Source organism: Octopus sinensis, linkage group LG9 (genome assembly GCF_006345805.1).
Source record: "Octopus sinensis linkage group LG9, ASM634580v1, whole genome shotgun sequence".
Lineage (NCBI taxonomy): Eukaryota > Metazoa > Mollusca > Cephalopoda > Octopoda > Octopodidae > Octopus > Octopus sinensis.
The window spans coordinates 28,118,945-28,135,104 of record NC_043005.1 but is presented as its reverse complement, the minus strand read 5'-3'; the positions used below and the strand labels follow the sequence as shown (position 1 = coordinate 28,135,104).

General features: G+C 34.9%; 1 protein-coding gene and 1 long non-coding RNA gene across 4 annotated transcripts in view; one reads left to right on the top strand and one right to left on the bottom strand.

Annotated features, from left to right (window-relative positions):
• Positions 1 to 2,686, top strand: part of LOC118764807 — a 41,350-nt gene extending 38,664 nt beyond the window's left edge. Inside the window, exon 2 of the long non-coding RNA XR_005000615.1 lies at positions 2,635 to 2,686. This is a non-coding gene — a long non-coding RNA (uncharacterized LOC118764807). The remainder of the gene's footprint in view (positions 1 to 2,634) is intronic.
• The window catches only part of LOC115215573 (FYN-binding protein 1), a 282,872-nt gene that overhangs the window by 167,834 nt on the left and 98,878 nt on the right, over positions 1 to 16,160 (bottom strand). The window lies entirely within an intron of this gene.

The window sequence follows — 16,160 nt, the reverse complement described above, 5'->3', positions numbered from 1 at the left end:
TATACACTGCTTTCTAATAGAAGCACAAGACATTTAATATATATACTTATATTAACTGATAAATATATCTTATGTATATTAAAAAAATACATGTTGTCTACATGTGTTTCTTGGAGTAATTGACATCACTTCTTGTTTCGGTTTCTATCTTCCAATCCATTTCCAAAGTTTTGTTTGGCCTGGTATTACAGTAAGAGACATGTATCCTAGGTGCTGCATGGTTTGACCTAACCCAAGATGACACAGTTGGAAAGCAAGCTTCTTAACCATATAACCACACCTGTGCCTATATGTAAACACACACATACACGCATGTATATATGTGTGTATATACATACACACACATATTTACAAATGTAACTAATATGTGTGACATATGTGACTAATATATGGTAATTTATGAAGACCAGAAGGATTTAGAAGTTCATTTGATGCCGCAGCTTACCATGAGGCAAAATTTTACATAAATTCTTGTGCTATAGTTGGCTTGAAGCTAAAATTGACAACAATGTTCTTGTTGTGGCCTATTGCAGACCAAATTGATAAAGAAATCATGAACAAAATATTAGTGATCTTATTCAAAGAACAGGGTTTGGAAAAGGTGAGGGCAGGGGTAATGTGAAAATAGTGTTAATTCACAGACACTTAGTGTTTGGCACTTTATCAGTTTAGCTCATCATCATCATTACCATTGCCACCACTGCTATCATTATTATTTTAATGTCCGTTTTTCCAAGCTTGCAATAGGTCAGATGGAGTTTATTGAGGCAGTTTTTCTATAGCTAGCTATACTCTCTGCTGCCATTCTTCATCTCTTTCCAAGCAAGGTAATATTTCCCCATGGCCAAACATGTTTTCACAGAACATCAGAAATGACACTGATTCTATGACAGTGATACTTACAACTATCACACAGAACCAAGGCAAGGAGAAACAAACATACAAACACTTAACACTCTCTCTCACACACACACACACACACACACACACCAAATCCACTGACAAGGCTTTGACTGACCAAAGGGTATAGTAGAAGACATTTGCCTGAGGTGCCACATATGGAACTGAACTCCAAATCATGTAGTTGGTAAGCATGCTTCTTTAACCACACAGCCATGCCTGTGCCTATCTCTTTAGATCTCTTTTACATGTAGCTACAGAGGGATGAAATTTACAAGGAAGAAGATAATTAGATTCTGTGATGTTCATGTTCTCTTATGAGTGTCATGAACATGTCAGATAATCAACTCTTTTGATACCAACTTGCCTAAGACCACTCCTAATTTTCTGATGCAAACTCTTTGTTTGAAAGTGACCTAATTAAAACCTTCAGTTAAAATTCCATGTTAATTTATGTGCCAAATGCTAATTTAATAATGACAAAATTATTTCAAAAGATTCTTCATTATAAAGGGATTGTACTTCAACAAAAATGTAGTATCAAAGAGGTTAATAATGAAAAGTAAATCTGAAGTGAATTCTGTCAGTTTCTACATCAGGGGTCTCTAAAGTGGTCGATATTGACCTCTGGGGGTCAATGAGACTATTCAAAGGGCTGATAAATGCCTGGAAACTGTAGATCTACTCAATTATTATTTATTAATTTTCTTGTACATGCCTGGTGGTCGATTGGGGGGGGGGGGGTTCGATGGTCTAAAAAGTTTGGGGATCCCTGTTTTGCATGTATAAAGGTATCATCTCTACTAAATGTTATTTTTAATATATTCAGAAGAGTATCTGTACTATATGATACTGGTGATTACATTCAGGAGTGTGGATTTCTCAACAGAATGCATGTTTAATGAATGTAAGTGCTACTACATACCCCTGTCATCTAAGAAATTTAGTTCTACATTTCTTGTATTGAGGTCTACTTTTGTTGTTATACACATGGTTGAAGATGTATATATGTATATACATACATATATAGTTCAAATTTGCAGAAAACAAAAGACAAAGACAGATGTAGGAACAAGTAGGCGTATTAGTTTGACACTCAGGAAAAATGGAAAAGTCCTTTACGTTTCAAGTCTACACTCTTCGACAGAAAGGTTTAAGAGATAAAAAATGAAGAGAGAAAATCTGTGTAGAGTGCAGTGATCTAACATGACAAGATGACTGGAAAAAAAAAAGGTTGAATGAAAGGGAGATATGCGTGTGTGTGTGTGTATGTGCATACTGAAAAGGTTAAGACATTACACATGAGTGAATATATATTAAAGCAGTAAGAAGAAAATTCTTAGAGAAGTTTATCATGGAAAACAGAAAAGCAATATATATATATATATATATATATATATATATATATATATATATATATATATATATATTGCTACTAGTTTCAGCTGTTTGAGGTGACCACTTCATAATGGAATAAAATTCATTTCAGCATTTTATATACACACACATATACAGACATATACATATATGCATTTCTATATCTATACTCACTCTCTCTCTCTCTCTCTCTCTCTCACACACACACACATACACACATATACTTACACCCAAGCAAACATACATAAGAGTTGTACAGAAAGTAACACAAAATTGGGCTTAACTTTTTTTTATTAACTGACATCGCTCACTCAAATAGCACATGTTAGTAAAGTAACACTTCTTTCTTCATTGCAGGTAAATAATGATGTTCCAAGCAGAAGCAATGTGCTATCATTGAGTTCTTGACAAAAAAAGGGCTGCAGGCTGGCTGTCTGACAGCCACAGAAGGCTACAGGTTATTTACATAGACAACAATATTGTATAAATACACATTCGCACTCATATAAATTTCTCGCTCTATTACTCAAAAACAGTATTTTTCTTCACATACTTTCTTCAAATGGAATTATTTACACAAAAATGCATAAATTTATTTACTTGTAATGTGATGATAGTTGATTCACATCCTGCTGTGTATATTTATGTAAAAATAACTACTGATAGCCAGTGCCACTCAGTGTTACTCCTGACAGCTGGCTGTGATGATAGTGAACACTGGTTTCACTATTGAACACTACTCTAACAAGTGACTTGCAATGAGTTAACATAATGTCTGTTTGTATCATACAAAACCTCTTCAGTTTTAGAGGGATGATGGCTGAGGGGATAATATCATTCTAATATTATTCTGATATCATCCATTCAATTCCATTGAAAGAGTTTCATTATGTTGTTTCATTATGTTTCTACTCAGAATGTCTTATTCTACATTGGCCCAGCTCAAAGGATTTATCAGGAATAGGGGCCAAATCGATTTGGCAGGTATTGTATCACAGTCCAGTTATTAATTCTCCAAGGTGTTGGTATGAATGTGTACCATTCTGAGGTATGATCTTCTTCAAACTACATCCACCAACCATCAGTTCAAATAGCTGGTGGACAGCTTTAGGGCTACTGCTGCCTTAAGTATCTGCATTTTGGTGCCCTTACATGTAAAATTTTAAATATTTCTGATAAGGAGTAAATGTAGAAATAAAGTGTTTATTACAATTTATTAAATGCAAGAATAAAATGTTCTATTTTGTTTATAATTTTCCTACTTTTCCTTTTGTATTTCTTAGAATATCCCAAACAGACATGGTAACCTCAAGTACGTAGCACCTTGGGCAATTGCTGGAACAGCTGTATTTTCAGCCAGTGCTGGTAGGAGTAAATACCAGTTCAGTCTGCGTGAATGTTCTATCACAGACAACAGTCTATGAATCAATTTCCTTAATTATTAGGAATGAATACCAAAATCAATATAAGGGGATATTGTTTGTGTTCTATTTTGTGACTTATCAAGATTTAGTTTTTAGATTTATCTCCCAGTCCTTATACTGTTATAAAAAAATATGGGTACTTTTTGGTTATCCCACCCCTATTAAAAAATTGCCATTAAAAATGGTGTCACCCCCCACCCACACACACCCTTAAAAAATTAAGTTTGTAATGACAAGTGATTGGATAAAAAGTGTTAGATCCTTTTGATTCAATACTGCCACACATTGTTGACGTTTGGCCTCCTCAGGCATGCTATGATTTGTTATAAAAATGTCATTAGATCCAATAAGATGATTAATTTTTTAAGTTTTCATGTTTATTGATTTTTTTCATTTTTTTTTGTTTTATTGAGGGTTAAACAATTTTTTTAGGTGGGGGAGATAACTAAAAGTACCGATATCTTTCATAAAAATGGGGGGAAATGACCCAATTTTTTAATGGGGGTGAGATAACCAAAAAGTATCAAAAAATCAAACCAAGTACCAATTCTTAAATACTCTCCAAAGTATTTAAGAGATATACTCTTTTTACTTGTTTCAGTCATTTGACTGTGGCCATGCTGGAGTATAATAATATTTTTAATGTCTTCCACCAGTTGAATAATATTTCTAGTTTTTTTTTTTCTTAAAACCTTAATAATCTTTGACTGATGTATTATATAGTTTAGACTGTATTCAGTTTCAATTGCTGTAGGTCTGAGTTCTTGGAAGGAAAATACTAATAAAAAGAGACCGTCACAGGGGTACAATTCTGAAGAAGAAGGAATGGTAAAGTAATGAGGACAGGGCCTTGGAATTATGGGAGGTAATAGAGCTTAAGATGTGTGAGAGCAATATGGTGAGCATGTAGTGTAAATATAATAGCAGTTTTAGCAAAGAGAGAGGGGGGATGGAAAGAGAGAGAGAGAGAGGGGAGATGGAGGGAGGGTTACACAACTTGGTCCAGTAGTTGTAGAATGTTGGTGACAGAAAATTTGCTTCTCAAACAATGAAAGAAACAGTCCTGGTTGTAAAGGACTTCAGAGACTTCAGAGCTGTAATATGCAGGATTGATGTACCACCCCAGATGTGAAAATAATATTGTGAAAGAGGGAGTATGGCTAATTTTATAAAAGGTCAGCTACTGTTTTAGACCAAAATATTTTATGGCACTGAAAAAAGCCTATGATGTCTTTGTGATACAGTCTTGGTTATGTAAAGAATGTGTGGGGTCTTTATAAAAGGTTATTGAAGAAGGGGAAGTGAACTTGACATTTGCAGGAGTGGTGTATAGTTCATGTGTAAATCATGTAGTGTTATTGTATACAAAGTCTATGTTTTGCATTTTTAGAAACAAAGGAAAACATTACTCTTTTACGAGGGAAGTTGTTGAAACAAATTAAAAATATGCTTGATGACTTGCATTTCAATCAAATATGTAAATATTGCACATACAAAGTGGCTGGCATTTCTCAATTTGTTTTTTCATATGTAAAACGTCATGGAGCTTAGAGCATCCGAAAAGGTTATTACTAATCAGTAGTGTAACACCGTCCTTGCCTTTTTGAGATTGCACAGAGTCCTTGAGGGCTCACCCAGACACCTCATTATCACTATTTTTATCTTTTTCCAGCTCCATCCAACCACTCCCACCTTCTCTTCTAAAACATGAGTAGTCATGTATCTCCTTTACAGCAAGAAACCTGTTCTGCTTTGGTCCCTTATTTTATACTTTAACACTTCATCTCCCAGTTTAAAGCTGCTGCTGCACTCAGGGCAAACTGCATGGCAACCTTACTAGTGCTGGTAGCATGAAAAAGCACCCAGAAAACAATATGGTTGATGTTAAGGACAGGCATCAAGCTATAGAAACCATTCCAAAGCAGACACTTGAGCACAGTGTGGTCATTGGATCCATTGGGTCTTTGTCAAACTGTCCAAACATTGCCAGCATGGAACATGGAAGTGAAATGATGATGGTAATGATGATGCCTTATCTACTTGAGATTGTATAAAGTGCACAGAATGTGTGTAAATGGAAGGAAGGAGGTGGAATCAGGTGTGGCATTATAATTTGTCTTTTAGTGCTGTAGAAAATTACAATTCAAGACTTCAGAAATTTACTTAACCATTTCCTTTTACAAGTCTTTATTCTCTTCAAACTTTTTTTACTCTCTACAAACTGCTTCTCTCTGTTTATCCATTATTCTCTAGAAATGAAAATCATTATTTTCTACAAATAATTTTTCTCTACAAGCCATGTCTCTCTATAGGCCATTCATCTTTACAAGCCAGCTCTCTCATCAGACTTCTTCTAAGCACTATTCTTTATAAACCATTATTTTCTACAAACTATTTCTCTCTAAACCAGTTTTCTCTCTGTAAGTAATCTCTCTCTCTCTCTCTCTCTCTACAAACCCTCTTTCTCTACAAATAAAATGTAATTACCTAAATATGGAAATAATTTTTTTTCTTTTAAGTTAAAGAATGGTGTTGTTGGAACAACTTTTTTGGTGAGAACAACACAGATAATAGCTGCACCCCATCATCACTATCACTGCAACCATCACCACTTCTTTTTCATTCTGCTCCTCTTCTTCTTCACCACCACCACCACCACCACCCTTTCTTTTTCCTCTCCTTCTGCTCTTCCCACCTCTTCCTCTTCCTTTTCTTATTTTTCTACTCCACATCACCACCACCGCCACCATCACCACCACCACCACCTTTTCTGTTCCATCACCACTACTACCAGTTAATAAAAGTATTGTTGTTGTTTTTGATACTAGTATTGTTGATGTTGTTGGTAATGATGTTGGCAGGCTAAAAGCGTCGGTGCTAGCATTCATAGGTAGTAGTGCTAGTGGCATTGGTGATATTGGTGGAATTGATGATGTGGTTGATGTTGATGTTAATAATGATGGTGATGTTGTTGTTGTTGTTGTTGTTGTTGTTGGTGGTGGTGGTGGTGGTAGTAGTGGTGTTAATGCTGGTGATGTTGGAGGTGACAGAAGCTGAATGTAGGTGATGATAAGCTGCTTTGAGATGGGTGGAGTACATATGGATTGGATGCCGGTTAGGAAATACTAATAAACACAATTTTATTGATTTGTTGAAGATTGCTTATAAAAATCTTTGGGCCTTTACAGAAAATGGAATTCTTCATAAAATTCTCATGATTTCTCTTTGAATAACACCATACAAACAAACAAATATATGAAAAAAAGTACAAGAAAAATTTGCCACAAACTGATAAAAAATAAAGAGTGAAAGAGAGACGAAGAGGACAAGGAAAATACAGTGGAAAAGGAAAATAGAAAGAAAAGAAGAAGGGAAAAAAGGACAAATAAGAAGGAATTGGTTAATTTAATATTGAAAGGGAATGGATAAATGAAGAATATGGCTGGCGGTATTTTGTGACAAGATTAAGACTCTGGGAGACACAGGGAGAAAAGAATGGTAGATTTGGGCTTAAGGAATGTTATGACTTTGTACAGCATTGGAATAGCTTTTGTTTGTTTATTTATTTTTGTAAGCATATGCAAATATATTTTAGACTTTTCTTCAACCCCTTTCTTGATATCATTTCTATTCTGTGTTAAGTCAGACCTTTTTGTATGTAAATATACACATTTTTTGTATTGCATGTATTTAATATACTTTGTATGTTGACCTAACTTGCTTATCCTTAAATTTACTTCTCAATCCGCTCAAGTTTACACCTCTTGAGCTCAACAAAGTGTACTCTATACAGAGAATATTTGAGCTAATATATATGTATCTGTATATATATAAGGAAGGATGTGTGTGTGTGTGTGTGTGTGTGTGTGTGTGTACTTGAATGTAGTTTATGCACATCCACAAATTAGCACGCATGTCGCTCAAATTTTAGGACATTTGTCACGACCCTTGCTGTATTTTCGTCAAATTATTTTCCTCCGCGAATAGGGGTAAATAATTTTGAGCCATAACTTCTAGTGACAGTGTAAAGAGAGGGAAAGAGAGGGAGAGAGAGAGAGAACAGATTTTTGAAATTTCTTTTTAGTGAGTTATTGACAGACAGGGGCTGTTATGTATGTATGTATGTATGTGTGAATAGCTTCAGTCACACACACACACACGAGCATGTATGCGTACAAAACACCTGCATGCAATATGTGTGTGTGTTGCCCGTATATATATATATATATATATATATATACAAAATAAACAATATTCTCTGTTTCTCCACAACTAATTTCCAAATTAGCTGAATCCGTTGCTCTACTCATAGCGATACATAGCTGGTCGTGCATGAACATGGGAGAGAGCAGAGGTTACCAGAGCAAAAGACCTACGTGTTGACTGTAGACACGCTCCTTCACAATTGATCAGCTATTATTTTGTAAACAATGTTTCTTCCTGTTACAAAACTTACGCCCAGGTACCAAATTTGCTTTAATTGATGGTATTACTCAGGTAGGAGGTGGTGGTGGGACATTGGCAGGGGCAAAGGCATGCAAAAACATGTATGCAATAGGTGTATGTACGTATATGTTTATGTGTGTGTGTGTGTGTTGTCCATATATATATACTTAGTTGTGATCTGAACATAACCGCTTCTCACACAGAGGATCAGGGGCCCTTTTGGGCGTTCTATTTTCCTTGCTGGAAGGGTTCTCAACCCATGGGCAAAGTGGGGTTACATGATGGGAGTGGTGTTTTCAAAAGGGTTGGCATATGGAACCTGATCACCTCTGCCGATCAAACTCCCAACCCATACGCTCCCATCATGACACTGATTCTGCAGATCTGGGTTGGGTATGAAAACCAACTTTAAAGTATAAATATAGATGTTTTTGAATCAGCAATGTTCAGTTAAGTCCTATTTGGGGTGAAAAATCAATAAACTATTTCCTTATGGGGTTTTCCATTTAATCAAGATAAAAAAAAATCGACAAACCGATTCCTTATAGGACTTCACACTAAACTTGGTTACACCCCATTTTCAACCATAACGTCTACCAATTTTGATGTATTTTGTTCAAACTTGATGCCAGCATTACTTAGGACTCATGGGATCTTTGAATGCTTAAAGTTCTCCAAAAACGAAAAAAAAAACCCCCAAAAAACAATCAAGGAGTGGAAAAAATCGATAAACCGATTCCTTATGGGATTTCCCAATCAAATTATCAGCAACTCATTTTCCGCCAAAAGTTTACCAATTTCGAAAGATTTCACTCAAATTTGATGTTACTTAGTTTGCTTTGAAATAAAGAGCTTAATTAGCTTAATAATCCTAACTTAATCCCGAGCAAAGCCAGGCTATACTGCTAGTATATATATATATTTCGCTTTTGGATTTGGTTTGCAAGGTTCTTTATGTGAGTTCGTGTTTTGAAGTATATTCTGTTGTGTCTGGGCAGAGTCATTCTCTTTTAGTGCCTTGTTATTTAACACACTCACTGGTAAAGTTTCCACTCATTTACTTATTTATTTTTCTAAAATTTTTGTTGCGTCTTGCAACCTTTTTGATAATTGTCTCTCCTCGTTTCTCTCTCTATGTGTGTGTACTCACACACACACACACAATGGATTATGCTTTATATAGGTGTGGAAAGCCCAAAGTTCAAATAAGAATTCAGTAGACAATTATTTAGAGTGTATATATACATACATATATGTATACACACTTATACATACATTTTATACATGTATTTGCGTGCATGCATGTGTGTATGTGTGTGTGTGTATGAGGGTATGCATCTACATGTGTATGTGTTGGTGTAATTTTTACCTTCCTTTTTCAGGTTTATATTTCACTAAAAACCTGTCCTGCTTTCAACAAACAAGTTTAGACGGATGTTTACACATTCGAAGTACGAGTTAAGATGGGGAGAGATAAATTCTGGTAAAAGAATATTTTCCTGGAAGGTAAGTGATAGTGCCTGGCATGACGTTGATATAAAGCTTGCTCTATTTTTTTGGTTGATTGCAAGCCGGATTGAGCAAGAAGTATTAAGCTTTGATTGGTAGTTAATAGTTTCCTTTGTGTGTCTGCTATTCTCTACCTATTACTCATTTTATTTACTCTGGATTTTTATGAATCTTTTCAACATGACAGTAACAAATATATGCTTTGTCACTTTTGCTGCAAAGGTGATTTTGCTCCTTGAAGAACAGAATGTACTCTATACTGCCTTTTCTTAAGTATTCTCCCTCCGTATTGCTTAAATACACTCCCTGTATCATTCTTTATGGATTGCTCATGAAGGTGCATGGCCTAATGATAAGGAGGTGAAAAAAAATTGTTTGAAAGGAAGATCTTGGATGTTAGAAAAAGAATTAAGATCTATCTAGATCGTATGTTTATCTAGATTGTATGTTTATGCACGTATAATTATACTGTGTGCACATACCCATGAAGGAATAAGTTTTTCAATGGATTTTATTGTCCTTTTTGCTATTTCCCATGTTTCTTACGTTACACACCTCTCTCCCCTCTCCCTCTCCCTCTTTCCCCTTTCCCTCTCTCTATATGCAGGTGTTTGTTTGTGTATGTACATACTATTATATATTTAGTCTCATAACAGCCAATTCATGTTACCGAGTGGTTTCTTGAAGAAGAACCGTTCAAGTGTGGCAAGGTAAATGAACAGTTCGAATACATGGCTGAATAGTAAAGTATAACTTAGACCTTGTGTTACTGGTGAGCTGAGACCATCATAAATGGTTTATTCCTCCCAGAGATGAGTAAGCAAAAAGGGAATGACACTCATGGATGCAAAAAAACCCCAAAAAACTGAAAAAGCCCATCAGAGTTTGGTCTCTGTTACCCATTATTCTGTATGTCAACATTCAAATTGCAATTACCCAACTTGATATATGTGGTTGTGGGATGATGAAGGAGTAAGGGTGAAGGGGAGAGGGTGAAGAAGAAGAGAGAGATAGGGATGAGAAGTAATATGGAGGGAGTGGGTGAAGAGTATGTGTGGTCACATGATGGAAATGGGGAAACTATATTCCTTATTTCTCTGCTAAATTCAGACTGTACCTTCTACTGCTGTTGGGTTTGTAGTGAATTTCAAAATTTGTTGCAATTATTTTCTTTCATTAAATATTTTCATCTCTACAGGTTTATTATTAATTTCTCCAAAAATAATAATTTGTTGTGATTAGTGTAGTCAGATTTAGGATAAAAAAAGTAGCAACCTCCATAAAAGGGTTGTGATTTTCATAATTTGTATGCAAAATTACATCTTTGTAGAAATTTTCAACAAAATTAGAAGAAGCAGTTTAAACCTAAAAGATCTTGTGATCTCTGTTTCTTTATGTCCTTGTAACTTAGCAGTTTGACAAAACAATGATCAAGGGAATCAGAACTGGATTAAAAAAAAAAAAGAAATGAGGCTCACTCGATCAATTAAAACCTTTTAAGATAATGACTCCCAGCTCTGGCCACAATCCAGTGATTAAAATTAAGACACACACACACATGCACATGTGCATACTTGTGCACACATAATGATATAAAATAATAGCTAATATCATGGGACACTTGAAATGAAATTACATCACTTACTGAATTCTCCAATTTCAGAGAATATAAATACATAGTTATAGATTACTGTAGGCATCTTATTACCTTAAGCACAATACGTCTGCATATGTGTGTATGTATGTATGTATGTATGTATGTATGTATGTGAGTGTATGTATGTATGCACATACGTATGTACATACGTGTGTATGTATGATTCAACATGTGACTTGGTTTTATTTTCAAGTGTCTTTTTTGTATTAATACTTCTGTTTCATTGTATATATTAACACTCAAACATTCTAAATCTGATTCATTTCTCTTATTTTCCTATATAACTTTAAAAATGTGTAGTCATATAATCATTCGCTCTCTCTATCTATCTTTCTGTTCATGTCTTTGTCTCTGTATGTATACATATATGTGTATTCATAAAATAACTATAGCTATATATATATATAGATATATATGATAGATCGTTAGCCACTACGCACATTTTTTTTCTCTCCTTGTTTTTTTCTGTGTACCTTTCTGTAGAAGAGCGTAGGCTCCAAACGTAAAAGACTTTTCTATTCCTGAGTGTTTACTAATACATCTGTTTGTTTTGTACACCACCTGTCTTCGTCTTTTGTTTTTTTCGTAAACTCTCCCTATATATATATATATATATATATATATATATATATATATATATATATTATATATATATATATATGTATGTATATATATATATATATATATATATATATATATATATATATATATATATATATATGTATGTATATATATATATATATTATATATATATATATATATATATATATATATATATGTATATATATATATATATATATATATATATATATATATATATATACACATATATATATATATGTCTGTATACCTATTTGTTTGTCTGTCTTTCTGTCCCTCTCACTCTCTCTATTATCATCATTTAATGTCTGTTGTCCATGCTGGCATGAGTTGGATGGTTTGACCAGAGCTGGCAAGCTGGGGAGCTGCACCAAAATCCAGTTTGATTTGGCATGGTCTCTAGGGCTGGATGCCCTCCCTAACACCAACCACTTTACAGAGTATGCTGGGTGCTTTTATGTGGTACCACACAGGTGCTATTGTGTGGTGCCACGCAAGCATTTTTACGCAACACTGTCACATATATATTATACGCGCACACACACTCGCGCGCATGTCTATCAGAGCCGTGCGGTGATCTTTCTGTATGTGTGTGTGTGTGTGTTTCTGTGTTACAATGCTGAAGCTTTGAAGTAAAAGGTTATGTATTGGAAACACTTTTGAGTATGAGAAGAATCTGAGTCCATCAGTCAGTGCAAATCCAGTGCATCAACTACACAAACTTATTGAACAAGCATTCATATCATATACATACATACACACACACACACAAACATATATATATATATATATATATATATATGTATATATGTGTGTGTGTGTATATATATACACACACACACACACATACATTCACAAGCACATACATGTATGTGTATACACATGAACTCACACATTCATTATATATATGCACTCACACACTCATTAGAGTGTGTACAATGAAAAGAGCAATCAGTACTTTGTCTAGAGGTCTAAAGTATATATTTGTAGATTACCATTTAGTGATGCACGCACGCATTACTCTAAGTTTCATAGGCACGCAGACCTATGTCCAAAATTTCTGGAAAATACCTGTGTATTTATGGATCTATAAAACTCTGAGAAATGGCTGTGGGTGTCTTAATTTCTACTCAACTGCTCAGCCCGACTGGTTGAATAAAATGCTAGGTGAAGCTTGATGTCCTGGCCAATTTGAACTTTACTATATATATATATATAGTTTTGCTGTGAGGGTGCATGGCTTAGTGGTTAGGCATGGCTTAGTGGTTAGGCTTGTGATTGTAAGGTCATGAGTGCAATTCCCAATGACCTGTTGTGTCCTTGAGCAAGACACTTTATTTCATGTTGCTCCAGTCCACTCAGCTGGCAAAAATGAGTAGTACCTGTATTTCAAAGGGCCAGCCTTGTCACACTCTGTGTCACCTTGAATCTCCTCGAGAACTACGTTAAGGGTACATATGACTGTGGAGTGCTCAGCCACTTGCATGTTAATTTCATGAGCAAGCTGTTCTGTTGATCATATCAGCTGGGGCCCTCATCGTTGTAACTGATGGAGTGATCCTATAGTTTTGCTGATTGCTAAACATAAAAGGAACTTGTGGAAGAGGTGGATCTAGGAAGACATGAGACAAATGTTGAGCGTCTCAGAGTAGATGATGAGGTGAATGGTGATATGCTGTGAATGAGAAGGCCCATCCTTTTCAGCAGAGTTGAGGCTCTGTCAAGCCTTCAATGTTTACTATTTTCTTCACTTACCCCTGTTCTGAACTGATATCTTCTGTGTCCAACGCATTTCCTATCTCTAATCACCTGTCACATTATTTTTAATCAGTGCTCTTACCTATACATCCACCTTTCCTGCTCTTCTATCTTATTCTGTATCATATTCATGTACCTTAGCTTCACATCTTTTTCTTTCTCTTCTTTCTCTCTTTCATTTTCCAAGTGGGCAAGCTTTGCATTCATCTCCAGCAAGACATGTACTCCTCTCCCGCTATTATAGTTTCTTACTCCTCCAGTTTATATCCTGCTCAGTTGAAGAATCTTATCTTGTGGGTACTTGGAGACCTCAGTGGTGCTGGTGCCATGTGAAGAGCACCTAGTACACACTTTCAAGTGGTTGGCATTGGGAAGGGCATCCAGCCATAGAAACCATGACAAATCAGACATAGAACCTGGAAGAGACATCTGGCTTGTCTGTTCTTGACAAACCATCCAGCCGATGCCAGCATGGAAAAGAGATGTTAAATGATAATGATGATGATGATGATGATGATATATATATCATTTTCATTTTATCTAGTTTCAGCTCACGAGCTGTGGCCATGCTGGGGCACTGTAAAGAACTAAAGAATGGAGAATTATATTCATACAGTTCTTTATTCTTTTTTGTATGTTTCAAATGACCTGGTACGTTGAATCCGTTATACACAGGACTTTGCGTGCTTAATCACTCCACTAATTGATCTGTTAATCAACTAGTTTACAGAACAGTTACCTTCCAAGCCATTCTTTTCAAAGCCCTAAAAGTATCACAGAAATACTTATAAAACTTTGAGAAAAATGGTTCAGTAGGCAACTGTTCTATAATCCAGTCATTGAAACATACATGAGAGAATAAAGTATCAAATGGATATGATCCTTGATTCTTTTTTTTTTTACAAATATATTTAGTACATTATTTACATTTGACAGATATTTGTCTTCATCTTGTTTGTTGTTAACATAGCGTTTCGACTGATATACCTTCCAGCCTTCATCAGGTGTCTTGGGGGAAATTTTGAACCTGGGTTCTCATTCCTAAGGTATTTTTCGATGTTATCATTATTGTTATTGTTATTATTATTATCATTATCATTATCATTATTATTATTATCATTATTATTATTATTATTATTATTATTATTATTATTATTATTATTATTATTATTATTATTATTCGGGTCACTGCCTGGAATTGAACGCGGAATTGTGTAAATAATGTACTTAATTCCTCATGTCTTAAATATAGAACTGTAATATATTTAGTGATTAATACACTAAAAGTAGTGAATTGTCTGGATTTTCCATTTACGATTTGTACCTGTCACAACAGTAGCAACCAGTACAAATTATTATAAACCTGAATGGACATCCTGTTAGCTGGGTTTTGTGTTCATGGACTTCTTACTGAGTTATATGTCTGAGTTTATTCTATCTATTTTCCCTTAACTTCATACATACATACATACCCTACATACCTACATAGTATATACATATATATAAACTATGTATATATATATATTATATATATATATATACGCACACACACACACTGACACATACATGAAAGTATGTATTTATGTACACACACATGTCTGTGTGTATATGTGTATGCTTATGTGTGTATGGAGTGTGTAGAGTGACATTTCTATTTTTCTGTAACAGAATTGAGAGACATAGTACTACATTTGCCATGTAGAATTACTTGAGACTAGTTGATATTTGGTAGAATTGGGCCATGGTGCCACAGTTTGGCATTTCACCAACTTATCATTACATCATACCGAAAGGTTTATCAAATCAGAACTATAGGAGGCGGGAGTACTGAGTTAAAACATGGGGAGACACAATAAACTGTGTCTTTCTTTGTGTATGTGTGTGTGTGTGTGTGTGTGTGGGTGTGTCTATATATATATATATATATATATTATATATATATATATATTTATGTATATATAAAGAAACTTTGAAAGAACCAAGTGAGTATTTTACAGAGAATAGAGGAAATCTTGAATGCAGAATAGCTGTGGAAATTACTTAGAAGATTGGGTAAGTACAGTAAAAAGTGACTAGCAAGCCACTGTAGGGAATTGAACTCTGCACCTCTGGAATTCTGGCTGAGCCCACTGTACCCAGTGTCAAGGGTCACTTAGCTTAATGGTACAGAGCATTCAGCTGGAATGTTAGACATAAAGGTTTTGATTTTCTGTAGTGGCTTGCTGGCCACATTTTTTTCCATCTTCTAAGGGTACTTACACAATCTTCAAAGCATTTGAGATTCCCTGTACTTTCTGTAATATATATATATATATATATATATATATATATATACACATATATTCTTTTACTTGCTTCAGACATCAAAGTGTAGCCATGGTGGAGCACCACCTTTAGTTGAACAAATTGACCCTAGGACTTATTCTTTGTAAGCCTAGTACTTATTCTATCAGTCTCTTTTGCTGAACTGCCAAGTTACAGGGATGCAA